Raw genomic sequence first — 21931 nt, 5'->3', positions numbered from 1 at the left:
ATAAAATTTAAAGTTAATATTTGAGTGCTTTAAATAGCAAAATAAAGAAACCTCGAAATGTGAGGATATGTAATTTTGGAATTAATTTTGACACTTAAATATATTGAGAATATTAATATAAATTTGTGTTTAAATTTTATTATTTAAAGTTAATCTTCATAAGTTTTAATATACTTGCATTAAAAATTAATATAAAATTTGAAGTTAATATTTGAGTGCTTTAAATAGCAAAATAAAGAAACCTCGAAATGTGAGCCCCAGACCCCGAGATCCCGAAACCCCGGAGTCGGGATGAGTGTGGAAATTCGAAATAGTGATTCCGGAACCCGAGGACTGAGGACCGAGGGACTTAATTATTTGTCTTTATCTCTTGGAGGGAAAAAGTGGAAAGTGGGATCCACCATGAAGATAATGACAAATGGGGGTTATTTTATTTATTAAATTTTAATTTATTTTAAAATTTAATAAAATTTCTTTAATTATAATGATTTAAATCTTTTTTATAATATTATTCTTATTTAATGTAAGAGATTTAAATTGTTATTTTTAAAAATTCACAATGGAGTCAATTTTTACTTTAAATTGTGAATTTATAAATTGGTACTTTTTAGGAAATAAATTGATTATTTTATTGTTTAATGTGCAGGTTCTAAATGAATTAGATTTGCAAATCATGGAGATAAAGTTGGAATGAAGTGGAGATAAGTTGGAACAAATGTTGAACTGGAGTTTACTTGAAGCATGAAAGGAAGAGTTGTCAAGATTTGGGGGACCTAATATGCAGTGGAACTAAGGGCGAACTTGACATTGAAATTGGAAAAGCTATTGTTATAGAGACAAGATTGCATGGATAACTAAAGCTGATTTTTAGTTGCAAAAATGAAACTTGGTGCTTGCATGCACAATTTGGGAGTTTTGATCTGTTGTTTATAAAAGGGGATTTTCTGAAAATATCTATAAATTGGAGCTAAAGGCTCATTGTAAGGGGGTTAGCAATTCTAAAATTAAACTTTTCAGAATTAGGAATTTAGAACTTAGGAATAGTTTAAGAGCTGGAAAATTTATGGAAATTGACTGAAGGTCATTCCAGATTCTTTTTCATTGCATTTGCATGCTAGTGTAGCCGAGAACAATCTGATAGAAGGCAGAAATTAGACATTCAGTGTGACAAATTTGCTAAATAATTGTCCTCATTTGAAGGCAAATATATGAATCTTAATTCGATTTCTTATTTATTTCATATGGTTTCCTTTCATATGATGAATGTTTGATATATTTTATCTGATTTAACTTCCTAAATCTAGAGAGAGCTATGTTTGCATGGCTTCAATCTACGCATGTTTATGGTGATTGATGTTAATGCTAATATGGTTTAATATATCCTTCTGTTGAATTTAACTTCATTAATATGTTAAATTGATGATTTGCATGTTAATGTATGAATGTTCCACTGTCCTCCAGATTTAGTTGATATTGTTAGATGGAATGAATGTTGAATATTTGTCATCTTCTTGCATTCCCTTCCTCTTTTGTTATTTCTTTCTCACCGATTAGTTTAGTTTTATTTTAGTTTTCTAGCTTATGCAGATAAATTAGAAAGTTATGAATCAGTAGGCCCCTTAACAAGTACAGCTACGTCAACCACTGAGTTACCCAACACCATCGTGACCCGACTATAGAGACCTTGGAGTTGTCAATCTTTCAAGATTTATTGTTTTTCAAGAGAGGTGGTGTGTGCATTCATGTTCTACCTACCTGTTGGTGAGTGTGTCAAAACACTCGTCAACAAGAGGTTCTATTTCTTTTGATGGTAAGCATAACATTGATAATGTCTTGTACATTGAAGGTTTGAAGAATAATATTTTGAGTGTTGGACAAATGGTTGATAAAGGTTATGATCTACAATTCAAGAATGGAAAATGCAAGATCCTAAATGCCTCTGATATAGAGATTGTGTCTAGAACTAAGACTAAAGGTAACATTTTTCATTTGAATGTCAGTGAGAAAGTTGTTTGATTGATCAGATTGATGAGAATTGGTTGTGGCATAGGAGAATGTGTCATGTTAATTTTGATTCAACGATTAAGATTTGTTTTACACAAGCTGTCAGAGATCTACCCAAGATTTTTAAGCCTTCTAATTCAGTATGTAAGGAATGTTAGTTGGGCAAGCAAACAAGGATTTCTTTCAAGAGCAAGCAGTATAGATCAAATGGATTTCTAGATCTTGTGCATACTTACCTATGTGGAGCTACAAATGTTAGAAGCATGTAGGGTGATAGATACTTTATGTTCCTAATTGATGATTATTCCAAGATGATGTGGTTTGTCTTTTTCAAGTAGAAATCGAAAGCATTGGACAAATTCAAGATATTCAAAGCTAAGGTGGAGACAAAGTCTGGTTTGAAGGTAAAGTGTCTGAGATCTGATAGAGGTGGAGAATTTTATTGCGGTGAGTTCAATTCATTCTGTGAGAAGCATGGGATTAGAAGACAATTATCTGCTCCTAGAACTCCTATGCAGATCGAAGTTGTTGAAAGGAAGAATAGAACTATCTTGGATTCTACAATGACTATGCTGATTGAAGGGAATATTTTGAAGAACTAATGAAGAGAAGCTATTAGCTTTGTTTTTTATACATTCAATAGAGTTCACATCAAAGGTGATACTGGTAAGACCCCTTATGAGTTATGGTTTGGTCATACTGTGATATATTTCAGTATTTGGTAGCAAATGTTATATCAAGAGAGATGAGGATATAGGAAATTTTGATGCAAGAAGTGATGAAGGATTTTTCTTGAGATATTCTACAAAGAGAAAAGCCTACTGGTGCTACAATAAGAGACTGAGAAAGATAGTGGAAAGTGCAAATGTGAAGGTGAATGATAACCTTGGGAAAGAGATCAGAGCATGTGGTTATGATGATGGACATCATGTTGTTTTATCTTATGTTCAGACTAAAGAACCCAGGCAGACTGATCTAGTAGAGACACTTAATCTGGATGTTGTTGCTGTCGGTGAAGAGGTGCAAGAACTTGATAATCAAAACAATTTGAAGACTCTAAGGTATGGAAGATTGAACTATTTTGAAAATCATATTATTGGTGATAAGAATAAAGGTGTAATGACTAGAAGAAGGTTAGTTGTTGAAGAAGTGTGTCTGGTTTCCAAAGTTGAACCTAAAGACGTTTCTTAAGCTTGTAAATATGAAAATTGGATGAGAGCTATAGAAAAAGAACTAGATCAGATTGAAAAGAATAACACATGGGAACTTGTGCCTAGACCTAAGGATAAGAATGTTATTGGTACTAAATGGGTATTCAGAAACAAATTGAATGAAGCTGGTGAAGTTGTTAGAAATAAAGCTAGACTAGTTTGCAAAGGGTATTCTTAGAAAGAAGGAATTGATTATGAGGATATTTTTTATTCGATGGCTAGACTGTTGCTTGCATATGTTGCTTATAAATATTTCAAGGTATATCAGATGGATGTCAAATCTGCCTTTTTGAATGGTGATCTTGAGGATGAAGTCTAAATCAATTTTCATTATCAAATGATGGAGACATGGTATGTAAACTGAAGAAATCTCTTTATGGATTGAAGCAAGCCCCTAGAGTCTGGTATGCTAGACTACATAAATATTTGCTAAAATTGGGATTTAGTAAAGGTGCTACTAATAGTAATCTATATTTTAAGATAGAGAATGATAATATCTTGATTGTTGAAGTCTTTTTTGATTATATTATCTTTGGAGGTGATGATGAATTGAGAATGAATTTTGTCGATGATATTTAAAAAGAATTTGAGATGTCTATGATAGGAGAGATAAAAAAATTCTTAGGTTTGCAGATTTCACAGACTGGAAATGGTATATTTATATCTCATACCAAGTATGTGAAGGAATTGCTAAGGAAGTTTGGGTTAGATGAATCCAAACTGGTTGGAACTCCTATGGTGATTGGTTATATATTGTCTAAGAATGATGAATCTTTGAAAGCTAATCAGAGGTTGTACAGGTCTATGGTTGGTAGACTGCTATATCTTACCCAGACTAGGTTGGACATCATGCATGTTGTGTGTATGGCTATTGGATATCAAGCTAATCTGAAAGAGAGTAATATCATTTTTGCTAAGAGAATATTCAGATACCTAAAAGGGATTGTGGACTATGGTTTATGGTATCTGAGGAATGAAAGAGAGTAATATCATTTTTGCTAAGAGAATATTCAGATACCTAAAAGGGATTGTGGACTATGGTTTATGGTATCTGAGGAATGATGATTTCATGCTATGTGCCTACACTGATGTAGATTGAGTCGGTGATGTAGATGATTGGAAGAGCACTACTGGTGGAGAATTCTTTTCGAGAAAGAAGTTAGTTTCATGGGCTAGTAAGAAACAAGATTCAGTGTCCTTATCTAATGTTGAAGCTGAGTACATTGTTGCTGCTAGTAATTGCACTTAGGTTGTTCGGATGAAGCAAATGTTAAAAGTCATCAGAGTTATTTATGATGAGCCTACTGTCATTTACTAAGATAATTCTAGTGCTATTAACATGTCAAAGAATCTGGTGCAACATTCAAAGATTAAGTATGTGTCAATAAAATATCATTGCTTGAGAGAGCAATTCAGTGAAGAAAAGGTGAAGTTGGAGTACGTATCTACAAAGGAACAAATAGCTGATATTTTCACTAAGCCTTTGCCTGCAAATACATTTGTCTATTTGAGAGAAAATTTAGGGGTATCTACCCCTCCTGATGAGAAGTAGATGCATTGAGTTGCATTAATCTGGTGGACTGCAAAGTCGTACTCTTCTATCCAAATTGGTGAGTTGGTGTTGCTCCTTTGGTGGAGTAGTTTGTATTTTAGGGGGAGAGATTCCTATGATTCATGATTTTATTTTGAAGAGAGAGGTTTTGGTTTTCTTTTTTGAGATATTTGGCATTGTTGTCAAAGGGAGAGAGAGATCATGTGAAAAAATTCTTTATATGTCTTGATCTTAGGGGGAGTTTTTTGAAGTTTGTTGGAGATGTCTTCTTTCTTTGCATTGACTATTTTTCACATTTATATGCTGCCATCAATTCCAAAGGGGGATATTGTTGGATATTGTTGGTCATTGTTGCTAATAGGATATGTTTTTGTCATTGATGTCAATGTATTCCTGTGATTTGCTCTGGTGTGTTTTGATTGGGAAGATCTTATGATCCTCTTTGCAGTGTTGTTTTATTGATCACTGTATTGCAGAGTTCAGTCTTTCCTCTAGTATATTCTGGTGTGATCAGATCTTGTGCCAAAACTTAAGGATATTGTTTGGGATAGTCTTGTGTATCCTAATTTTAGATAGATCATGATTTGGTGCTCTGCAAGTTATCTTTCTTCATGACAGTTGTTGATTAGTTGTATTCCTGAGCTTCAGTTCTTGATCGATGAAGATTTGATAAGTGGTGTTGTTACAGTTGTTCTTGTTGATTGTAACATGCTTGTTGGTGTTTCTTAGTTGTGTCCTATTTGTTTTTGTGATCCTCATTGATCGTTGTGCAATTTTTTGATGGTTTCTATGAACCAATGATGATTTTCATGTTATGTGGTATTTCTGGTGGTGTAGTATGTTGTGGTTGATCTTGGTGAGATTTACAGTGGAGTTGTGCAGTTAGGAGTTTGTTTTAGGTCCTTGTTATGTAATGTATATCATTATATTGGTCTAGTGGTCGATCTTTGTATCGTATGATGTAATTTTATAATTGAGGGTTGAGGGTTTAGCCAACCTTGTTATCAAGGTTGATGAATTGTATATATAGGTGATATATTCATGTAATTTAGGCATCATTGTTTTCTCTACATTATCAGAGAGTGGTGTATGTGCGAACAAGTAATTTATCCTTGGGTATTGTGATTGTGTGGAGATTGGTGTTGTTGAGTAGACAAATGTGCTTAACCGGAACTATAATCAGGCATTTGGAGATGTTATTCCTTCAGTTCATTTCATCCAAATTGTAGTCTGAATCTTGTTGTAAGTCAGTGAGACTTCCCTAAGGTTGTATCCTTCTAGGACATTAGCTTTTCAGTAGTGAGCTCTAGGCAGTGTGCTAAATACATGTGCATTCCCCATTGTAATATTTGGCATACTATTGCAGAGTACCATCTTACTATGGGTAGGTTCCCACCATGGTTTTTTCCTTAACCGGGTTTTCCACGTCAAAATCTTGGTGTTGTGTGTTGTGTTGTTAATTTTCTTATCTTTATTATTGATGCAGTGTATCAGATCTATTTTTGTTTTGTGATTAAGTTAGTAGATCTAGTGAAGACTGATTCAGACCCCCCCCCCCTCAGTTTTCCTCCTCTTTATTGCTAACGAAAACATCTTTTGAGAGAATGTCCATTGAATCAAATTGATATTTGTGAAATTTGTGAAAACCATGATGCAACAAGATCTTGTAATCTCTTACCAAATATTAAGAATCATTTGAAGGAACCTCCTATTGCGGAAGAAGAACTTAACTATGTTGGACAAAGATCTCAAAATTTAGGGTTTAATGCTTATTCGGGACGATATGGCCCTAAAAATAATTGGAATTCAAATCATAGAATGTGAATCTATGGACCCCTTCTTATGCAATGCAACCACCTCCTACATCTTGGGGACCTCCAGAGTGGATTAGTCCTCAATGGAACCAACAATAGTTGCAAACAAATCAACCATAGTGGCAACCACAATGGCAGCCCAAACTACCACCATGTCAACAAAATCAACCTCAATTTCAACCTTGATAGAACCAAGGCCCAAAATTACCTTTGGGATAACCTTCACCTCTTATTACTAGACCTAATTCTTCTAATAATAAAGTGAATCAACCTCAAATACTAACACAACCAGTCCCAAACATGAAGAAAAATCATCTGCAACAAACATTTAATGCTAATTCTAATCATCTTGGTTTGAATGTAATAGAAGTTGATGATATTCAATTAAGGAATCATAATGCTCCTTCAAAATATGATGTTTTAGATAAGGAGGGGGAGAAGCATAAGGAGAATCAGGAGAAAGATCAAAGTTCTAATAATATGAAGGAAGTAATTGGTAAAGCACTATATCCGAAATGTTTTAAAACAACCCAAGTAGCTCCGGATGCCTCCCAACCTAATTATATCAACATGGTGGATTCTCAACTTCTTCATGAACTAAAAAAGATCAATATAGAGATACCTTTGTTACAAGCCATTAAGGACATACTAGAAATTAACCAACTCGTTAAGTCACTTTGTATTAAGAACCTAGAAGAAAAAGGAAATTTCCTTCTATAACCCAAGTAGGGACTAAGCTCTGTTGCATTGTCTGGTAGATTGTGTAGACACCCAAAAATGTCTCATTGATCATGTACTAATTATTCCTCTAATTGATTGAATAATTCTTTAATTCTTTAATTAAGTTAATTAATCTTATTCTTCTAATTTAATATTTCTTCTATAATCTTACTAATTATTCTATTTTCAATTCTATCATCGCTTAATCATTAACCCTCTTCTAAATGTTAATTAAATATTTATTATTTAATTAATTGTGATTTATCCTTAAATTTAAATAATCTTTATTATTTAAATAAATTCATTTTCAATTTCTATTCTTAATTTCTAATCATTTAACCATTCAACCTTTTTCTTAATATTAATTATTTAATTAATTGTGATTTTAATCCTTTAATTTCAATAATCTTTATTATTTTATTAAATTCAATTTCTAAATAATTAAATAGTTTCTTTAAATTGTTTAATTAACTAATTAATTCTTTGAATTCCAATTCCAAATCCCCAAATTTTTATTTCATTTAATTCTTCTAATTTCATTTAATTTCATTATTCTTCTAATTTCTTCTAATTTCTTCTAAATTTCAAATACAAGTGCATGATTTCAAAAATCAAGTTCTAAATATATTCAAATAACAAATTGAATTTAAAATAAATTCAATAATTGAATTTAAAATAAATTCAATAATTGAATTTAAAATAAATTCAATATTTGAATTAGTTCTCATGCAAAGATTAAATTGTAAATCAAAGTCAAAGTGTAAGCACATGCTAAATTAATTAATTCAATTATCTTTTCAATCTCTATTTCTATCTTCCACTTTTCTTTTTTCCAAAAAGCTTTCAATCAATTAACTATTCAATCTATTTTAATGATTATTTCAATTAATTGATTAATTGCATCATTTTCTTTAATTTCCTCCGATCATTATTTTTCTATCTTCTAGTTAGCTTTTTATAAATAAAGCTTTCTTTGTCATCAATCAATTGTCCTCTAATCATTCTTTTTCAGCTTTGAATCATCTTTTTTCTCAATCAGTTAACTCATTTATCTATTCAATCAATTAAGTTCCACCTCCAAATTAGCAGTTCAACTATCAATCAGCATGTGAACTCGCTTGAGTTCCACCTCTTGATCAATTTGTTCCACCTCTCATTCAATCTCACCCAAAAATCTATAAATTGAGCATTCGATCTCCATTTTTATCAATCACGAACTTTGAATCTTTGTGTCATTTGTAGGTTGCTAGCGCAATATTTGAAAGCCATCATACCATAAAGAAGAGAAAAACAATGGAAGCTACATGCGATCATGGAATAGGGAGTCTTTATTGAATATTTTATATTCCTATTACTTTGATTGTGTCATGTCGTTGATATTTGTTATAATTCTTTAATTAGATAGGGATTTGTGATTTCCCTTTTATTTCTAATTGAATTAATGATGAATTTTTACATACATAGATTGCTTCCTTAGAAATATAGTGACCCTAGGAATTCTATAATTACTTTAAGCATAAGAGGATTTGAGATACCTAATGTGTTGATTGATTTGGGAGTAGATATAAATGTTATCACAGATGAAACTACTAAAATGTTAGGAATGACATGTGTCCAACCCACAACAACTAGACTTCAATTGGCAGATCAATCTACTTCCAAACCTAAAGGTGTTGTAGAAGATGTAATAGTCAAAATTGACACATGGGATTACCCAATTGAATTTTTGGTACTCAAAGGAAGGAAGAAGGAATCAGGATACCCAATCATACTAGGAAGACCTTGGCTAGCAACTGCAGTAGCATTGATAGATTGTAGATCTCGTAGCATCACTATTTCCAATGGTAAAAAAAAGGAGTTGACAATTTATCCCTCAACTAAACCAACATTCCATTCTGACACTCAATATTGGATTGAAGAGGGAATGGAGTCAGAAGGAGATGGAGTGGTTGAGTTAGCCATGGTTACTTTGTTAGAACATGTTGAGCAATATGAAGAGTACATGAAATGAGAAGAAGAACTTAATGTCAATGTTGGCAAATCGAACCAAGTGAATGAAGAGCGTTCTTTTCATGAAGATGTTGAAAAGGAAAGTTACTAAAGGACTTTGCATCATGTTGAGTTACATCCTTGTCCTCTCAATACACTTATAGGAGATCCATCTGATGGGAAGAGTGAAACTAAAGAGATTACAGTATTTGAGAACAAACCTCTTTTCATTAACTTGTCTTTGCTTCCAAGGCAAGAAGAGGAGTTTAGGCCCACTTTAGAAAAAAACACATAAACATTTTCTTGGGAATATAAGGATATGAGAGGAATGCACCTTTCTATTTATATACATCACATCTACACTGAAGATGTTAAACATGTAAGGCGGGGTCAAAGGAGAATCAATTTATCTCTAAGATATTTTATTAAATAAAAAATAGAAAAATTGCTACAAGTAGGGTTCATTTATCCAATTTCTAATAGCCTATGTGTTTCTCCATTGGTTATTGTACCCAAGAAAAATGATAAGTGGTGTGTTTGTGTGGATTACAGAGAATTGAATAAAGCCACTAAAAAGGATTAATTTTATTTACCATTTATTGATCAGGTGCTTGACAACCTAGCTGGCAGTAGTTATTTCTCTTTCCTTGATGGTTTTAGTGGTTATAATTAGATACAAGTGGCTCTTGAGGACCAAGACAAAACAACGTTTACATATCCTTGGGAACTTATGCATATAGGGTTTTACCATTTGGGCTATGTAGTGTACCAACCACTTTTTAAAGAGTTGTATTAACTATTTTCGTAGATTTAAGTACTTCATGTGTTGAGGTATATATGGATAATTTCTTAGTCTATGGGAGGATATTTGAAGAAGCATTGGAAAGTTTGAATAAAGTTTTGTAGAGATATAAGGATCATAGATTGTCATTGAATCATGAAAAATGTTCCCTTATGATGACAAAAGGAATTGTTTTGGGACACCATGTTTCTAAAGAGGGAATAAAGGTCGATACTAAAAAGGTGGAAATTATTCAACAAATTGAAACCTCGAAGACTCAAACTGATGTTAGAATATTTTTAGGGCATGCAAGGTATTATAGAAGATCCATTGAAGGATTTAATAGAATTGTTGAAGGCATTGTTCACACTTCTCAAAAAGGATATAGAATTCTTATGGAGAGATGATTTCCAGAAATATTTTGAATCTATAAAGCGTGACTTAACTACCTCCCCTATCATTAAAGAACCTATTTGGGGAGGACCATTTCACATACATGCAGATGTCTCCAACTTAGCCATTGGAGCAGTTTTGGGACAAAAAGATAAAAATGGAGCAATGCATGCTATTTATTATGTCAACAAAAATTTGAGTCCCACAAAAAGGAATTATACAACAATTGGGAAGGAATTATTAGATGTGGTTTATGCAATTAATAAATTTAGGCATTATATTACTGGTTATAAAGTTTTTGTTCACACTAATCATGCAAACGTCAGGTATTTAATGAACAATATTGTTGTTACTACTTTAATAATTTGACATCACAATTGTGGATAAACCAGATAAAGATAATGGCGTTGTTGACTTTCTTTCAAGAATGATTTTGTAGGGTAATAACGGACCCATAGATGACACAATTCTAGATGAATATTTGTTTTCTATATCCATTCAATCTCCATGGTTTGTTGATATTTCTAATTATCCTGTAACAGGGAAGTGTCCGAGTAATTTCAGCACTAAACAAAATAAAAGACTAATTCATGAGAGTTACAAGTTTAAATGGATAGACGGTCTTTTATTTAAGATGTGTCTTGATCATGTTCTTCACATGTGTGTGCAGTAAATAGATATTTATGATATTATACATGCATGCCATAATGAAACAGAAAGAGGACATTATCTTATGGTCATAACAACTCACAAGATCCTGCGAGCAGGCTACTTCTGGCCTAGCATGTCAAGGATGTTTCATTTTAAGTGAAACATTGTGATGAATGCCAACACATGAGATGACCTACAACAGCAACGAAGATGTCACTACAACCCTAGATAGCTCTTGAACCATTTAAAAAGTGGGGAATTGATTTTGTGGGACCTGTTGATCCACCTTTAAAAGGAAATCACTATATTTTGGTATGTACAGATTATGTCACAAAATGGGTAGAAGTGAAGGTATTACTAGCAACAAGGGAAGACAAGGTAGTTGATTTTTTGTACAAGCATATTCTTCAAAGATTCAGTGCACCAAGAGAAATAGTTTCTTATCAAGGACCTTGGTTTATATCTACTATGATTGAAGATTTTATGCATAGGTACAAAATGACACACAAGATGCCAACGCCATATCATCCTCAGGAAAATGGACAAGTAGAAGTCACCAATGAGGAATTGGATAATATCTTGACAAAGACTTTCATTGAGGAGGATAGATTGATCATAAATATTGGATGAAGCAGTATGGGCCTACAATACAATATGGAAGACTACTATAGGATTTTATCCATATGAGTTGGTATTTAGAAAAACTCCCATTATGCCTATAGAGTTTCAACTGCAGACATTAGGGACAACATTAGAGGTTGGTATCAATTTATTAGAAGCAAAAAGGATCAAAATTTTGCAATTGAATTGGTTGGATGAGATGAGAAGTTTTTTAATATACTAAAATGATTCAAAAGAAAAGGAAAGCATGTCATGATAAACATATTGTTAGTAGACATTTCAGAAAAAGGAGAATAGGTATTATTATCCGACTCGAAATTTCAATAATTCAAGGGGAAGTTTCACATAAGATGGTTAGGACCTTATGAGATTGATTGTGTTTTTGATAATGGATTTGTGCAGTTGACACCAATAGATGGAGAAAGAAGAACTATGCTGGTCAATGGTCATCAATTAAAATTATATCACAAACCAACATCTAGAGAAGAGTTTTTTTTTAGACTTGTAGTCCAAAGTTGAACATTTCATCATGAAAGATATTACTTCCTTGGTGGAACTCAATTCTAAGTAAATCCAATAAGGGAACAAAAATAAAGGAGATAAACTAAAAACCAAAAATGATGATTTATCTCCCAAAAAAAAAAAATCAAGGATGACTGAAAATAAAAAATGGCAGTCTACCCCAGGGGTGAACTGAAAACCAGAAATAGCAATTCAAACCTTATAAAGTTGAAAACCAAATATGACAACTTTTCTCGAATCAAATTTAATTTTCTCCTGATGAATCTTGATGGCTCTTAAATTCTCAAATAAGTCTTTTGCAAATATCAGTAAGAAATAATATCTTTGGAATGCTCCTAACTACTCTTTCCAAAAGAAAATGAATCTCTCCCTTTCAATAAGACAACTCCAAATCATTTAATGAATCCTTTAGTTCATACAAAGTGAGTCTCGAGTATCTCTTAATTGACTCATATGATTCATTACCATTTGATTTGAATTCATAAGTTTTGGGTGGCTCCTAATCGGTAAGTCGGTTTGTCTTCTAAGCCAAAATGGTAAATACTGCATTACATCTCCTGATCAATACACTTGTTACTTTTGGTGAGTTGGTCTATGCCACATGACAGCTTCTAACATAATATGCATTAAATGAAGAGGTATACATTTATTGAAAATATTATTTTATGATTTAATAAGTGTAAAGTAGAATTAGTAGGCATTATTTGTATAGAAATCTCTGCCAGCTCATTTTTAACAATATTATTATAATTTTTAAGTATTAAATTAATGATGGTAGAGAGATAAGGATTTATATTTCAATGACACCATTTGTTAATTCAAAATTCAAGTAAAGATTACTTCAAAAAGCACACACATGTCATGACTGCAACCAACTTGGCGGATCAATGAGGATGTACAAAGAAATGGCATGCAAAACGTTCAGTCTAATACAAGATAATAAATGCAAAAATGTGTAATAAATCATCATTTGTGCTGAAAATTTTGGCTGCTAAAAAGGAAATATCAATTTATCTTTATGACTAAATTGAGAACATTCAAAGTTGAAAAAACATTCTTGAGTTGCAGAGTTAGAAAATGGAAAATAAAAGGAAAACAAAGCCAACAAAATTTAATCTAGACACTCAAATAGAAAGACAACTCAAAGAGGCAAGCTAGTCAAATTTCATACGCATGTATAAGGGTTATGAGTTGGATTTAGTGGAGGAATTTGTCAAAAAAAATCATGTGAATATCACTAGAGTAAGAGAGGAAGTTATAGAGGTGAACCCTCCGGCTATGAGTGAATTATTTGGGATTAGAAGAATAGATGAATGCATTCCATGAAGGGAATGAGAGATGACCTGAGTTACAAGTTCATAAAGGAATTACCAAGGGTGTAAGTAGAGAAAGTATGGAAAAGCCTTGGAAAATAGGTGTAATGTGGTTGATGAAATTTTCCACCTGTGAGGGTCATGTAGGGACCATACTAGGGTCAGAATTATGACTATTGACACATTTGAGGTTGTAGCATTGTAAATTGTACACCCTTGCTAGGGTGGTACAATTCCATGCTTGGTTTACCACCCGCCTTAGTGTGTTTTGCATCTTGAATTTCTAATTCCCTTTAATAATTTAATTAATTAAATTAATTAAATCTAAATTCATTATTTCATCACTTCATACATTATAAAGTTGAGCCATTTTACTTTAAGTGTGCCCCTTTTATTTTATTCCTCCAATAAATCATTAAATAATAAACCCTAATTATGTCTTATTTCGACCTTTAAGGCCCGATTTCGCATGTCAAAACATCTCAAAATCAGCTGTAACTTTGGGATTCACTCTAATATCATTATAATTTTGTTAGCATAATTATATGATATTATAATGCTTGACCCCAAGAAATTGGCAGAAAATTCAAATCCTAGGTCGGCCTAAAGACAAAATTAAAATATATGGTTTCATACATAAGAGCTCTCTTTCTTCATTTGAAGGCCTAGAAGTTTTTGGCCAAGTTTTCTAGCAATCACAAGGATCCTTCTATGCAGTGAAAGAGAAGATCTTTTGGAGTCTTCAACAACATTCAACAACATCTATCAAGCATTCATCAAGCATTATTTCATCAATTGGGGGCTTTTGAAGATGTAGGAAAGCAATAGGAGATCATTGACTGAAGATTGCCTTGTACCCCTCCCTTATGGTTGGGTATGATTTCATGTTGTTTTCATGTCTTTGTATGAGCTTCATTACATCAACTTGCAGATTTACATTTATGCTTTAGATCACTTATCATCATTAATTTAGAACATTTACTTTGTCAATTACAAGCATTTAGGGTTTACTCTTTAAAGCATAGGGTTACTCTAGATTATTTGTGTTCATCATTTTAGGTCTTGCACACACACAAGATTCCTGCACATGCTATTTTACTATACAAATCATCTATTTGCTAAGGTGGAAATCACCAAAATAGGGGTTTGACTAAGGCAAAACCCCATATATCCACCCAAAACCCTATTTTTCAGTTACAAGTGCAGATTCAGGATTCGATCGTCACTGCCAATTTTAGGTCTGACAAAGCACATAAACAAAGTCTCGAGGATCAAACTTGAGTAGAAATCAATGGGACAGGGGCATGGTGCCTTGGTCCTACCCAGGATAGAGGCATGGTGCCCTAGTCCTCCTAGTTTCAGGTGGATTTTGGCAAGACAACAATTCAGAACCTTTAGATTCTAGTCTATCAATTGCAGCTTCCTGTTTGCAGAACTAGGACGGGGGTGTGGTGCCCATGTCCTGACATTCTAGGTCAGATTTCTAGCACAGGTGCACCTCTGAACTCACTTCCCAATCTGTAATTTTCAGCTGCACATCAATTAGTTTCAGTTTTGCATTTTCAGATTAGGGTTGCTTGTGTATACTTGCATTCTAGGTTGATCATTCAAATATGTACTTTGCATCACTTCTACTCCTCATTTACATAAAATTAATAGAAACCCTAAAGAGTAATCCTTAGTTCTCTCTTCCTCACAAGAAGTATCCAAATTTTGTTACCTCCCTAGGCTCTTCCGTATTCCACAGTGTGTACATGAGAGTGGGATTAGGAATTGTTTTCTTAGTCTCACTTTTTCCTATACACATTTTGGTGAACCCAACATGTGATGAATACTAAGAGGGGGGGGTGAATTAGTATACCAAAAAATACTGAACACAAACACTTAAACAGTTTAGCAGTAAACCGGTATAACAGTTTTACTAACAAACCGGTCAAGACGAATGCAAACCAAATAGAAAATAAGGCATTCACCCACAGGAGCACAACCACCATAACATAAGAGATTTTGACGTCGAAACCCAAATGGGAAAAAACACGGTGAGATGAAACTCACAAGTAACTATCTGTAGAATAGTAACCAGACCAGTTAAGGTCATACAATGTTCTTCACTAGAACAGATCCTGTTAGGAATCTCAATATCTATTAGGAGACAAGTCCGATTAAAGACTACCTTGTGAGAGGATTTCAGATCCACAGTTGTGAACCACCTTGTTAGAGGATTTACAAAGGCTTTGCCAAGCCTACCCGGTTAAGGGTTTCAGACTTGTCGAAGATGTGAGTAATCAACAAGTGAGTGATCTAAATACTAGCACAGTATGCTTGGTTAGATCCTTGATAGCTCATTGTTAATGCATTTCAGCATTACTTCAATCTTCAATATTTTCACACTTTGTTTCTTTGCACAGACCTAATCTACTTCTGTGATCGCACATACAAAAACCTCATCAACCACCTAAAACCCTAACAACAATTGAAACCCTAGACATGATGTCCTTATAAAGGAATCTGATTCCATGTCAGTCCAATAGGATTACATTGCAAGTTCCTAGGTTTAGTGCATTTAGACACATTTGGTAACACGACACAGAATCACTGCCAAAGTGTCGGTGGATGATAACTCATCAAAAAAAAAAAAATACTAGTTGGTAACTCATCACAGAGTAATACCGGTTCATACATTTAATTGATTACCGATTCACACATTTTACCAATTACCAGTTTGTCAAAATGAAGACTGGGAAAAATAATAACAACCGCTTTGTTCCTGTAGACACCTAAAAATGGTCAACGCTTGCGGAGTCATACTTTAACATTTGCGCATTGCCTCATTTTAGGTTTTTGCGTTGCATTAACATTTCTCCTATGATTCGTATTTGGTTTTTATCATTTTTGAACATCAAGTCTTTCTTCTACATTCTTCATTTATCTCGCTCTCGAATTTGGTCTTGTCGACAACACTATCCAGTCATGATTTTAATCGATCTTATCCTATTGCATCAATGTGCGTGCTTATTTGTCATCATTTTGGACATCGTCAATCCTAATTAGGGTTTTGTCCTCTTGTCAATCTTGCGATCGATTTGTCATTGATCGTTGTCCTCTTATCAATCTTGTCGATTTATCATCAATCCTTCAATCTTGTCGTTTAACGATCGATTTGTCATCGGTCGTTGTCATGTTCGATCTTGTCATTTTGCGATCAATTTGTCATTGATCGTGGTCATTTTCAATCCTATCATTTTGCAATCTATTTATCATCATCTCTTGTCATCTTGTTTGATCTTGTCATTTTGCAATCGATTTGTCATCGATCGTTGTCTGTCTCAAATATGTCAATTTGGATCAATTTGTCATTGTTCCTCGTCAATTGGCGCATTTTCTCAATCAAATCATTTATCACATTGGTCATTTATCAATCCAAAATCAAATCATGATCAAATCAATTATCTTTCATCAAGACCTAATTCATCTTCTAGGGTTTTGTGATTTAGTCATTTAACCTTGCTTATCATTTTCTTCCTTTAGGATTAATAAATTACTTATTTATCCTAAGTCTTCTCATTACAATTAAATCTTCATTTAATTGGCTAATTATTCCTCTTTGTGAATTAATTAATAAATGAAAGATTATTAATTAATTTACCTAATTTCAAATTCCTAATTTCCATCAATTTCCTAATTTCTTAATTTTCTAATTCCTAATTTCATTTTCCTCCTATTTCTCTCCTAAATTCATGGAAATGACATGTCAATTTGTCATAAATTTGTCATAATTGACAATCAATCAATTTTGACATAGAAGTTGTCATAATTTGTCATAAATTATCAATCAACAAATTTTGCATAGAAGGTGCATAATTTGTCATAATTTGTCATAATTGACATAATTGATTTGCAATTTCCATTTGAATTGAATCATGCTAATCTTGTCATCTCTCCAATTCTTCTATAAATTGGATGAATTTCTTCAATCAAACCCCTTAATTTTGTAATTGGTAATTGATAATCAGGCTATCAAATCTAAGCTTCTAGTACTCTTGATCAAGAATCCCGTCTACTTGCTTTCAATTGTGTGTGTACTTGTAGGTGAGATCCACAACTATTTGGAGAGGAAAGAAGAACAATGGAGCCGCATGGAGGAGCATTCAAATCATGTCTATGGTTTGCACAATCATTAGTTTTGTCTGCTTTGTTTTCATGTCTCTATTGAATGTGTCTTAGGATAGATTCATTGCAATGAATGCACTTGTGATTGATGATTATGTTTATCTTGTTTGTGATGATTTCCTATTTCCTAACGTACATTAATTGGTGAACCCGACGTGAAAAACTAACCTTCTAACCTATTTATGGTGTTTTGAGTGCTCTCAAGTTGATTTGCAGGCCAAAAAACTCAAAAACAAGGTCGTGCAGGGTATTCTGGAGACTCCTGCGCCTGTGTGAAGCAACCTGTGCCTGTGTTGAGCATTCTGCGCTTCTGTAGGTGATATTTTGCGCTTGTGTCCTGCATTTTGTGCCTGTGTCATGGGTTCTGCGCCTGTGTAAAGTCCAGAACAGAGGTAAAAAATGCAGTGTTTACTTGAAATTTGTTGTGTTTTTGCATTATGTTTTCTGTGCTTTGGATTTTGGTACTAATTATCTGTGTAGAATCTTGGCATACGCATGGCAAAGACAATAAATAAAACTACTAACACACTTTGTGCAGATTTGAAAGTCAAAGAATAAGCGTATCAAACTCCTAACTTGGGTTTTTGCAGGTTGCCTTGGAGAAACAATCAAACTTTGTGTTTGCATTTAATTTTTAGGCACCTAGTAATTTCTAAGTAGGTTGGAATTAATATTTGTTTTCTTTGATTGTTGAGTATGACATTGGAGTAGGAGAGTATGCTCTCATCCTTCTTAGGGTGATCAGAAATCCAGATCTTCGATACCATGCTTGTATTGTTGATTGTGTGTCACATTTAGAGGGCCTGCCTTCCCGACCACTTTGCTTTTGCAAGCAAGTGATAATCGTGAGAAGGGAACGACCCAAAGTGAGTATGGCTAGAATTCCTTGGCATTCTAACTCACTATAAAAAAATACCCGATGAGCGAAAGCTTTGAAGGAAGTGTTACATGGGAATTGTAGTTACTTGGGAATTGATGACCCTTGGACTCTTTCTCATATCAACATCTAAGTAGGGCCTCTTGGTCTAAATCGTGCTTGCGCGACTACATTTGTTTGGTATCTTGATGGGCTTAATGTCTCAATCACACTTGCGTGACATCAAGGAGTAATGCTTAACAGAAATCCTTACTAAACACCTTGTTTTTAGAGGCCAAAAACCCTTCTAGTTGCTTGAGAAGGACAAATTCGGATACTTGGAAGAGATACTAAGTTCGCCATGGGGAGATTTCCATGGGGACTGATGCTTGGCTGCCCTGAGAAGTGAGTGTCGTGGAGGGGAGCCCGTGGGGTCAAGCATCTATGTATTCTCCTTGAATCTCATAATGAGTCTACCTCTCAAGTACCTAATGTCTTTGCCTACCATAAGAAATGTGGAAATGAGCATGATTGTCTTGAGTCTATGTTAAAACATCTTGTCTTCTTTGCTTGTCAAAAGTTGAATTGTATCTCATTTCAAGAGCAAAACAAATTGATCCAACATAAGATTAAACACAAGAGACATTCATCCAACAAAGGTTCAACAAAGTTTAAAAACTCATCTTCAAACATGGTTGTCAAATATTTTTCAAGATCTTGTCTCAAGAAGCATGTCACTTACATTTAGGTTCATCCTAGGTTGCATTTTGCAAAAGTCATTGTCAAGTACCAAGGTTAGGTTTCACCTAAGTCATATTCCTTTGCATATCAATAAGAGTCATTCATTTGCATACGTCCTCTTGCATTAAAGTCATATCATTGTCATACATTGCTTACCCTAAGTCTCTTCATTAAGCTTAAGTCATTATCATATCATAGTAATTGCCCTTTTGCATATAGTACCAAAGTTAGGTTTTGTCATACTTGAGTAATCCTAATCTTTAAAAAACCCTAAGTCATTGTTAAGAAGTCTAGACCTTATCAAATCTTTTGTCCTTTTGTCATCAATATCATTTGGTCAAACCTAGCTTAGTATCCAAGCATATAGGGGAGACTTTGTCATTTGTCCTTTTGTCACTTACGTCCTTTTGTCCTTTAAGGTCTAGGTATCATTCCAATTTCCTAAGGGTCCCTCTCTTAGATTTGCATTTCAAAAGTTTGTCAAAATCTTCGAAAATAACCAAAAACATAGATTGCATTTTCATCTATTTAGTTTGCATTTAGTTGCATATCATATATTATCCTTGAAAAATTCCAAAAACATTGCATTTGCATAAGTGACATGCCTGTTGAGACAAGGTCAAAATCTAAAAAGATGGGCAAACCAATGTATCAACCCATGGATGACATAGCAAATTCGTAGTTTCAAACCAGTCAAACAGTACAAATTGAAGGTTCCTCAAACACATCTCTACCACCATATGGAACGGTTCAACTTGGGCCACCTCCATTATATGAACCAGTATTTGTACCTATGAAACCAGGACATGGGAGTGTTCCACCAACTCCAAGAGGAAGTGCGCCTTTCAATTTCAATCAACCACACCTGCAACATGACATTCAAAATCAAACATTATATGAAGAACCAACCCTCTCACAAGGATTTGGTTCAGATCAAGGCTTTCACCAAGAAACGAATCCAAATGTCCAACCAGATTCCTCATCCGATTCTGATACTTCTGACGATGTTGGCATGTTCCTTCAAGATCTGAAGATAACAAAAAAGATGGATAAGTTCTTGAACAAAGTCTTTAAGATGTTTCCACAAAAGTATCTTAACATGATGAGTAATGTGACATCTTCAAGTGACCAAATCAATGTGCAAGAACAACAAGGTGGTGAGTTGTTAAGTTTTTCCCTGCATCCAAATGAAGAAGATGCACAACAAGCAACTCAACCTACCTTGATGAGTAAACGTGCTTCAAAGGCATTGACAGTGACTATTCCTCAAAAGTCACCATTTGAAACGATAAATAATCCACTATTCAACACAAAACCTGTGATGCAAGATCAAATGAAGAGCACGCAAGTATTCACAGCTGTCCCTCAACAAGAAGTGGTTCCTTACATGCATAAAGTGGGATCAAAATCTAAGATGCAGGAAAGCTTCACAACTGGAATGCCTAATGTCACCAATGTCCAAAAAAATTCCACGATGCAACAAAGTTCTTATGTTCCGTTAAGTTCAATATCTTTGCCGAATACTATTGTGACAAATCCTTCAATAATGGCAACACAAAGAGCTACAGATAGTGGTTTGCACCAACAATAATTGTTGCAACAATTGAATAATATACAAAAGGTACAATTGAATGTGCAAACAAGCAATGTGCAACAACAACAATTTCACGTTTGACAACAAGTTGCAGCGCCTTCGGCACCATTACAAGTTAATGAAAACTTGCAACCATCACAATGGATTGGACAAGCAACACAACAAGTTAATGCAAGTGCTATACCCCATCCTAAGGAGAAGCAATGAAAAGCGCCTAAACAAAGTTTTTTACAAATGATGGGATATACACCACGATGACAATTCGCACAAAGTCAACAAGTTCTGATCCGTCAGCATCAACACCAACATGTGCCACAATATGTGCCAAGACAAGCAAGCCATCCTACTTTACAACCGCAATTGGTGCCTGTGCAATATCAACAACCTACTCAATTGCAATATCAACCTAGGCTCCAAGAAGCACAACAACAAGGTCAATATCAAGGCATAGCACAACCGCAGCAACAAGCGATGTATCAAGAACGTTATATGCCGGAAACACCACAAACGGCCATTCCAGAGTATCAACAACCGATCGGAAATGCGATGTATCGACAAAGGATACCAACTGGGATTAATGATGGACCTCTAAATTCTGATACAATTGCGCAACAACTTGAGAAGTTGCAATGAAAAGTTGACGCATTAGAAACTAAAGGAACAAAGAAGTTGTATACAAATCAAGATTTATGTCCTAATCCATTTTAACAAGAGTGTATACATGCCTCCATTCCCTAAGCATTTTGAGGCACCTAATTTTGAGAAATATAAAGGGAATGGCAATCCAAAAGATCACATTCAAGCATTTTTTGCGGCATGTACGGAAGTGAGCTATGAGGAGACATATTTAATGCGATTATTTGCATGAAGTCTCACAGGACAAGCTATGGATTGGTATTCACATTTGCCAAGAAATATAAAGACTTGGTCTAAATTGGCTCAAAAGTTTTTATCTCATTTTGTGTTCAACATTGACAGTGATGTGACCATGTCAGATTT

This window comes from Cryptomeria japonica, chromosome 1, assembly GCF_030272615.1.
Source record: "Cryptomeria japonica chromosome 1, Sugi_1.0, whole genome shotgun sequence".
Lineage (NCBI taxonomy): Eukaryota > Viridiplantae > Streptophyta > Pinopsida > Cupressales > Cupressaceae > Cryptomeria > Cryptomeria japonica.
Note: the sequence above shows the minus strand (reverse complement) of the source record.